General features: G+C 41.5%; 1 pseudogene; it reads right to left on the bottom strand.

Annotated features, from left to right (window-relative positions):
• The window catches only part of LOC102244744, a 135,239-nt pseudogene extending 130,527 nt beyond the window's left edge, over window positions 1–4,712 (bottom strand).
• Between the last annotated feature and the right edge of the window lie 3,646 nt (window positions 4,713–8,358).

Below are 8,358 nucleotides of genomic sequence, written 5' to 3'. Positions count from 1 at the left end.
TCTTCCATAGTGGCTGCACCAGTCTGCATTCCCACCAGCAGTGCATGGGGGTTCCTTTTTCTCCACATCCTCTCCAGCACTTGTCATTTGTTGATTTGTTGATGATAACCATTCTGACAGGTATGAGATGGTACCTCATTGTTGTTTTGATTTGCATCTCTCGGATGATTAGTGACTTTGAGCATGTTTTCATATGTCTCTCAGCCTTCTGTATGTCCTCTTTTGAAAACTGTCTATTTAGGTCCTTTGCCTATTTTTTGATTGGATCATTTATCTTCCTTTTGTTAAGTTGTATGAGTTCTCTGTAAATTTTGGAGATTAAATCCTTATCTGAAATATCATTGGCAAATATGTTCTCCCATGCAATGGGCTTTCTTGTTGTTTAGTTGATGGTTTCTTTTGCTGTGCAGAAGCTTTTTATTTTGATGTAGTCCCATTTGTTTATTTTCTCCTTAGTCTCCATTGCCCTAGGAGCTGTGTCAGTAAAGATATTGCTATGACATATGTCTGCTATTTTGCTGCCTATAGAGTTTTGTAGGATTTTTATGGTTTCCCGTCTTATATTTAAGTCCTTTAGACATTTTGAGTTTGTTTTTGTGTATGGTGTAAGTTGATGACCTAGTTTCATTTTTTTGCATGTATCTGACCAAATTTTCCAGCACCATTTATTGAAGAGACTGTCTTGACTCCATTGTATGCTCTTGCCTCCTTTGCCAAATATTAATTGAGAATAATGGCTTGGGCAATTTCTGGGTTCTCTGTTGTGTTCCATTGGTCTACAAAATAATCTTTAGTGAAGGAAAGCAGGTCAGTGGCTGCCTGGGGATGCAAGGGGTGGGCAATGGTTTGAGGAATTGGATTACAAATGGGTAAGAAGGAAGATTTGGGTTTTGATGTATAGGTTCATTATCTTGATTGAAGTGATGGTTTCATAGGTGCTTCCATATGTAAAAACTTATCAAATCATATATTTTAAATAAGTGTATTTTATTGCATGTTAATTATACCTGGATAAAGTTGTTAAAAATGATTAAAAACTGTGAGCATAAGCTCATTGTGCCATGATATACAGTATCCAAAAATGATATTCCATCTAAAAGGGAATGTCCCCCAAACTTGGCCACTATGTTTCCTATAAACATCAATATTATAATATAAGGCAAACACAAAAATTACATAGATATGTCATACATGAAATGGACAGAAGGTAAATCACACCAAAAATTTCCACAATTCAATCAAGAAACGAGATTCTATGATGTTTTAGGATAAAAGTAAATATGGAGTCGCTCAATAATTAGCTTGAGAACTGCCAAAAAAACCCCTAGCTCTGTGGTTGGCAAACTGCGGTTCGCGAGCCACATGCGGCTCTTTGGCCCCTTGAGTGTGGCTCTTCCTAAGCCTTAGGAGTACCCTAATTAAGTTAATTAACAATGTACCTACCTATATAGTTTAAGTTTAAAAATTTGGCTCTCAAAAGAAATTTCAATCATTGTACTGTTGTTATTTGGCTCTGTTGACTAATGAGTTTGCCGACCACTGCCCTAGCAGATGCCTTTCTATATGGCAAAGTGGACTTGCCTGGGTCTGGGGCTGTAGAGTAACCCTGTAAACCTCTGCAAACTAGTCATTCACATGGACATGGACACATATTATAGCAGGAATCACCATGTGTTAATAATATTATCTAATCTTTTGCTTAGAAAGAGCAGAGTCACAAATGCAATTGAAGGAATATTTTTATTTAATTTATAAGAAATTTCATCAAATTCAGTAATAGCCTTTGAATGTTATTGGAAAAACACACACACACAGAACACCACCAAGAAACACATTGCCAGGTTCTGCCCATTTCTTTTTTCTTTGACTTTAAACACATTTTTATTACACAAAGTTCACATAATTGGGTATTTCTCTACTTTGTATGAAATTATTCTTACTCTCCACAGAAAGGCTGCTTCTTAACTCCTCATCGGGCGATGGCAAGCACTAAAATCCTGATATTAACAGGATAGTAGTAAAAATGCCTCAGTGATTTAAGTTGAAAGTAATACATTGATACATGGCTCTTGCATTTAGTTATCAAGAATGTTCAAATGTGTTTTTATTCAAAAATACAAAATAAACTATCTGTAGGCATGGACAATGACAGCAGCAAATCATTGTATGTTATCAACTGAAACCAGAAACTGATGTTATAGTGATTTTCATTAAAAAAAGCTCTGTATTGATTTCAGAGAGGAGAGGAGAGGAGAGGGAGAGGGAGAGAGAGAGAGAGATAGAAACATCAATGGTGAGAGAATCATTGATGAGTTGCTTCCTGCTCAATTCCCTATACTGGGGATTGAGCCCACAACCTGGGCATGTGCCCTGACAGGAAATCGAACCATGACCTCCTGGTTCATAGGTCAATGCTCAACCACTGAGCCACACAGGCAAGGCTTCTTTTGTGTCTGTTTTGTTAATCCTCACCATTGATTTTTAGAGAGAGTGGAAGGGAGGGAGAGGGAGAGAGAGAGAGAGAGAGAGAGAGAGAGAGAGAGAGAAAGAAACGTCGATGTGAGAGAGACACATCAATTGGTTGCCTCTCGCACTAACCCCTATGAGGGCTAGGAATCAAGGTATGTGCCCTTGACCAGAATCAAACCTGGGACCCTTCAGTCCACAGGCTGATGCTCTATCCACTGAGCAAAACCAGCTATGGCTATAGTGATTTTCTTAAACATTAACCATCCTTTTCTTCAGTCATTTTCTTCAACCGACTTCTCTGAAGTCACAGGTGAGGAGCACTGCCCTGAGCTTCCTCACATAGTTCTCATTAATGATAGAGAAGCACTATTCCAGGATTAGAACATGCCACCTCTCATTCCAGCGTCCTTCTCTTCTTCTTCCTTTTAAAAATATACATGTTTTTACTGGTTTTTAGAGAGAGAAGAAGGAAGAGGGATAGAGAGATGGAAACATTAATGAGAGAGGAACATCACCGATTGGCTGCATCCTGCATGCACCCCGACTGGGGATTGAGCCTGCAATCCAGACATGTGCCCTGACCAGGATACAAACCGGTGACCTCTTGGTTCCTGGGTCACCCTGCTCTGCTGAGCCACACCAGCCAGGCAGGTCTTTCTCTTCTTCAGGAATTTCTGTGACCACAACTTCTGCTGTTGTTAACAGAGAGGCCACTCTAGCAGCACCCAATAAAGCAGTTCTTACAACCTTAGTTGGATCAATGATTATTTTTCCCACCATATTCATAAAATCTACAAGCATAGTGTCATAACCAGGAATTGTGAGTGCTTTTTAAATAATTTCTATACCAATTTTTGGATCTTCATTAGCTGGAGTTAATGAGTCCTAGGCTGGAATGCACCAGAGCAAGGCACAAGCCCCTCCCAGAAAAATGCCCTCCTCAACAGCAGCTCGTGTAGCATTGAGGGCATCTGTGACTCTGTCTTTATTTTCAATCACTTCAACATCACTTGTCCCACCAACCTTCAGCACAGCTACTCCATCTGAGAGTTTTGCCAGATGTTCATTTAGTTTTTCCTTTTCATATTCACTAGTCATATTGTCTAACTGCTCAATGATTTCTTGAATACGTTTTTCAACTTGAGCCTTGTCATCTTTTCCATTCAAGAGCATGGCATCACCTTTGGTCACAATGACCTCTCCCACTTTTCCCGAGTCATAAGGATGAATATCTTCAAGATTTAGAGTCAATCTTTCTTCTCCCAACACTGCACCACAGTAGCAATAACCATGACTGTAAGCTGGTTCTTTCTATCGTCACCCAAACCTTGAGCTCTGACTGCTACAAACTGAAGACCAACTTTTAGCTTATTCAAAACAAGTAAACTTAGAGCTTTTCCATCCACACATTTAGCAATTATGACCAAGGGCTTATGGTGAGTATTGGGAGTTTCAAGAACAGGTACAATGGATGGAACACTAGACATTTTCTTTTCACTCAATAGAACATAGGCATCTTGGGATTTACAGTTCTGACCTTTTGCTGTATTAATAAAGTATGGAGAAATATAACCTCGATCAAACTTCATGCCTTCAATCATTTCTAATTCATCATTCAGTGTGTGTGTTTTTTTCATCCTTTACTGTGATGACGCCCTTTCTTCCAGCCATTTTCATTGGGTTGAAAATTATGTTGCCAGTTTTTTTGGTCTCCATTTGCAGGAATTGTAGCAACCTGAACTATTTCTTCAGGGGTTGTTACAGGTTTAGGCTATTTCTCAAATTCAGCAATTACAGCATCAACAGCTAACATCACACCTCTCCTGAATTCTGCTGGATTAGCAAACCTTTACTAACCTTCTCAAAGCCTTCCTTGGCAACACAGCGTGCCAGTACAGAGCAGTGGTGGTGCCATCCCGGCCTCTTCATTTGTATTATTGGCAACATCTTGAACAAATTTAGCACCAATATTTTATATTTATCTTTTAAGTCAATGGACTTTGCAATGGTCACACCACTTTGGTTACTTTGGGACTTCTCCAGCTCTGTTCAGTAATCACTGTTCTTCCCTTTGGCCCCATAGCAATGGCTACAGCATCGGCTAAACGGTCTACACCTTGAAGCATTAAGGCTCAGGCATCAGCACTAAATTTTACATCTTTGGCATAAACTCGTGTGAGAGGAGGAGCCAGTGCCCTGGACACTGGCCTAATCTGGTGAAGGACTTGGTGTAATCGAAGCATTTCAGTGGCAAGTGAGGGACCAGGTTCTGCCTATTTCTGACCCTAGATTTCTGCTTTCATCTCTTTGCCTGGAGCAAATGTGGTTTGAATTCCTGCCCTGAAACACACATGGACACTTATTCCAGCCTAGGAGCAGCCCCTGCACGATCATCCTTGGATCTCAAGAGCAGAACTGAGTGGGCTGGATTAGGCAGCAGATTCCTGACCTACCACCAGATCTGTACACACAGTAGGACTTGTCTTTTTCATGCACAAAAAAAAACCTGGGCAAAATATTTTAAGCAAAAGAGGATGTTGATTACTTCAAGTGATTGAGAAGTCCCAGCAGAGGGCTGGCTAGATGCAGGCCTTAAATGATGGCATCAGGCCTGGTGTCTCTCTTTCAACCTTTTTTTCCTTCTTGTTGTTTCCAGATGGTGGCCTCTGGAAGCTGTGATTGCAGTTCCAGGCCTGGTATCTTCTCAGGGTTAAATCCAGTGGGAAGGAGAGCTTCTATTCCATAAGAATCAAATGAAGCTGCTGGGTCCCTGAATCCATCACTGAGATCAGGGAGAAGGAGCTCTATTGTGTGTGCCTTATGGTCTGGGATGTGAGAAGGAGTGTTTTTCTAAAGAATCTGGAGGAATGCATTTCCCACAAGTGCAGTAGGCAGTTGCTGGGTGAAATTCACTGATGGCCCTGGATTCAGTGTGTCTGGAGCTCATTTCTGTTTCTGCACTCTGCCCAGTGAATCCGGTGAGCTTGGCTTTCAAAAGCTTCATTAAGTCCTAGACTGATTTACTGTTAAAGTCTCAGGGAAAAAAATTTCAGGGAATCTAATTTTTGAGATAAGGAAGAGTAGAGAGAAGAAAGACTGGATTCTCAAGCTCTGGAGTTTTAGGTACTTTAGTTAAGCAGCTAAAGTTGGAGAGAACACATGGTGTAGAGTTGGACCACAGCGAAGCAGACATAGCCTCATAGTTACCCATTTTATGCTGTGTGTGGGCATCTGGGGAGGTCCATCCCCAGAAACTCGGATGTCCTGGATCCTCATATTTAAAGGAAATGGATTTATGGAGACTACATCTATGAAACCTTTTCCTCAGGTGTCAGGCTTAATCCTAACATTAATAATGAGGCTAATCATAGCAATAACAATAAAGCAGGCATAAAAATATATAGATAATTAGTTTGTAGCAGAATTTCTCTTTGGGAGAATGCTGCCTTATCTAGAAGGTTGATAAGATGCCTAGAGTAGAAACTCTTAGAACATACATGCCAGAAGCCAATTCCAGCATGTCATAATTGCAAGAGTTTCATCAAAAGGTTGATGGAACTTGGGGACTCAACAAGGGCTGAGTCACATATGTTGTCACCTGTTGGGAATGGCTGAAGGCATTTCCCCAAACCTGAAAAGGGATGACTGCTTGCTGCCAGACAGCTAAGGGCATCTTAATCTACATGTTATTGCCTCCTACTGGCCAAACACCTGAACAGCCGTAGGCGATTCTTCCATTCTGACAATGCCTCTGTATATGAAACCCTGACCCTTTGAAGTGTATATCTCTGCCTTCCTGACCCTTTGAAGTGTATATCTCTGCCTCACCTCGGGACAATTTGTGTTAATAAAAAGCATGGGGTCCTGAGATGAGGAGAGGACGAGGAGATCTTAGTTTCTTAAGCTAGGCTCCTCTGACCCCCAAATGCCCTTCAAAATTACGCTTCATCTCTGGACTCATACTTAAGTTACACACAGCCCTTCTCCAGATTGCTGAACCCTTCTTAATGCTGGAACAAGAACCCCGGCACATAGACATTAACAGTTGCAAAGACAATAAAACAGAGAAAAGGGTTTTCTTTCTGAAAAAATGTTGACAGTAAACTGTGAAGTACATGGAGTGCAGTGGCCCATGCAAGGTCTAAAGGCATTTTAGAGAGAAAAAGCTTAGTATTCCATTTTAAGTTCTTTGCTTCACTACCATGTACAACCTCTCTCTTGCACCTTCGGTAAAGTCTACTAAACACACCAATGGCTGTGCCTGAGTGTTATTCACTCATTTATTTATTTACAGTAAAACCAAGGTCAGGGTTGGATTTCCCACCTGAGTCAGTATGGAATGCCACAGAAAGAGCCTGTGTGAGATGTTGGATGATCCATAAATGGAGTGAACAAAAGCTCAGAGCTGAAGGAGTAGAGGAATGTCCCTTAGGAATTTTACAGACATTTTCCAGTACATTTCAGACATCTAAATAGAATGGAATTGGAGGTTGAAGTTTTCTCTAACCAGATTTCAAGGGACAGGAAGGTCCAGTTGATATCTACTTAATAATGACAATATTATTTATTATTTATGTGCTAATGTTAGTTGTTTTGCTGAGTCTTTTGTATCTCCGGCAAGATAAAGTGTCATCTTGATGTTTCTTATTCTTATTGCATTTTGTTTATTTGCGTAATAACGTTGACCCCAATCTGGGTTGATATGGTTACTTATTCACAATGTTTTCTCGATTATCTCCAATTATACAGCAAACTCCACAAAGGCAGACATCTACTTATTTCATTGGCCAACTTTTAAACAGCACTTACTAGTATCATGGTACCAGCACTTAGTGATCACTCTATAGATGTTACCTACTATTAGCATGGCAGGCAGCCAATAAATGAGTGAAATTAAATAAATTAATTAATTAAATGAGTTAATTTTGTAGATGAAGAAGCTGAGGTCCAGAGAAGTTTGCCAACTTACCAGGAGGCCACGTGACTAAGAGCGAGCAGTGTCACGGTGCCATTGCAGATTCCAGCTCCGGCTCAAGCTTGGTTCTCACCACCTCGCAAACACTGGGGCAGCTCTTTCAGCAGGAGCTCGGGTGAAGCTGGTGTTTCTGTGCCAAATGTGGCTCTCTATCCCAGAGTTTGGGAGAGGAATAGAGAGGTACCCTGAAATAGCCCAAACCCAGGGGCTGAGGCACAATCAGCTCTCCTGGGACCCTGCACAGAGTCCGTGAATTATGGGTGCCTGTGTGGTTACACCGCATGCCTGTGCCGCCATGGAGCTCCCTGAATCTTACCTTGGGAGGTGGTGAAGATGAGGGGGCCTATGGATCCCATCTCCCTCCCACTGGAAGGCCAAGGCTGCTTTGCATAGACCTTGGGGAGGAGGAGAGTATGAGATGGCTTCTTTATTGTGGAGTTTCATGTATGTAAACATTTCTGTGTGCCTTTAGCAGGGTAACTGTGATGCATCCACCCAGACACTAGCTTATCACCAGCAACTCACTCAGTAGGAATAACATGCTTACACGCCAACCTGCAAGGGGGTCCATGCGATCTCCTTAAACAGAAAACATCAAGCACATCACTGGGCTTCCGTGCACCAGGTGTTGTGAAGATGCCACTTCTTTTCCCATTTGTTTCCCTCTTGGTGGGGACCCTCGCCCTGCACCCAGAAGTACCCGAGTCTAAAGCAGCGGTTCTCAACCTGTGGGTCGCGACCCCTTTGGGGGTTGAACGACCCTTTCACAGGAGTCACCTAAGACCATCAGAAAACACATATATAATTACATGTTGTTTTTATGATTAATCACTATGCTTTAATTATGTTCAATTTGTAACAATGAAATTGGGGGTCACCACAACATGAGGAACTGTATTAAAGGGTCATGGCAT

Source organism: Myotis brandtii, unplaced genomic scaffold, assembly GCF_000412655.1.
Source record: "Myotis brandtii unplaced genomic scaffold, ASM41265v1 scaffold421, whole genome shotgun sequence".
Classification (NCBI taxonomy): Eukaryota; Metazoa; Chordata; class Mammalia; order Chiroptera; family Vespertilionidae; genus Myotis; species Myotis brandtii.
The sequence above is the reverse complement of the archived record's forward strand: the minus strand, read 5'-3'. Positions and strand labels throughout refer to the sequence as shown.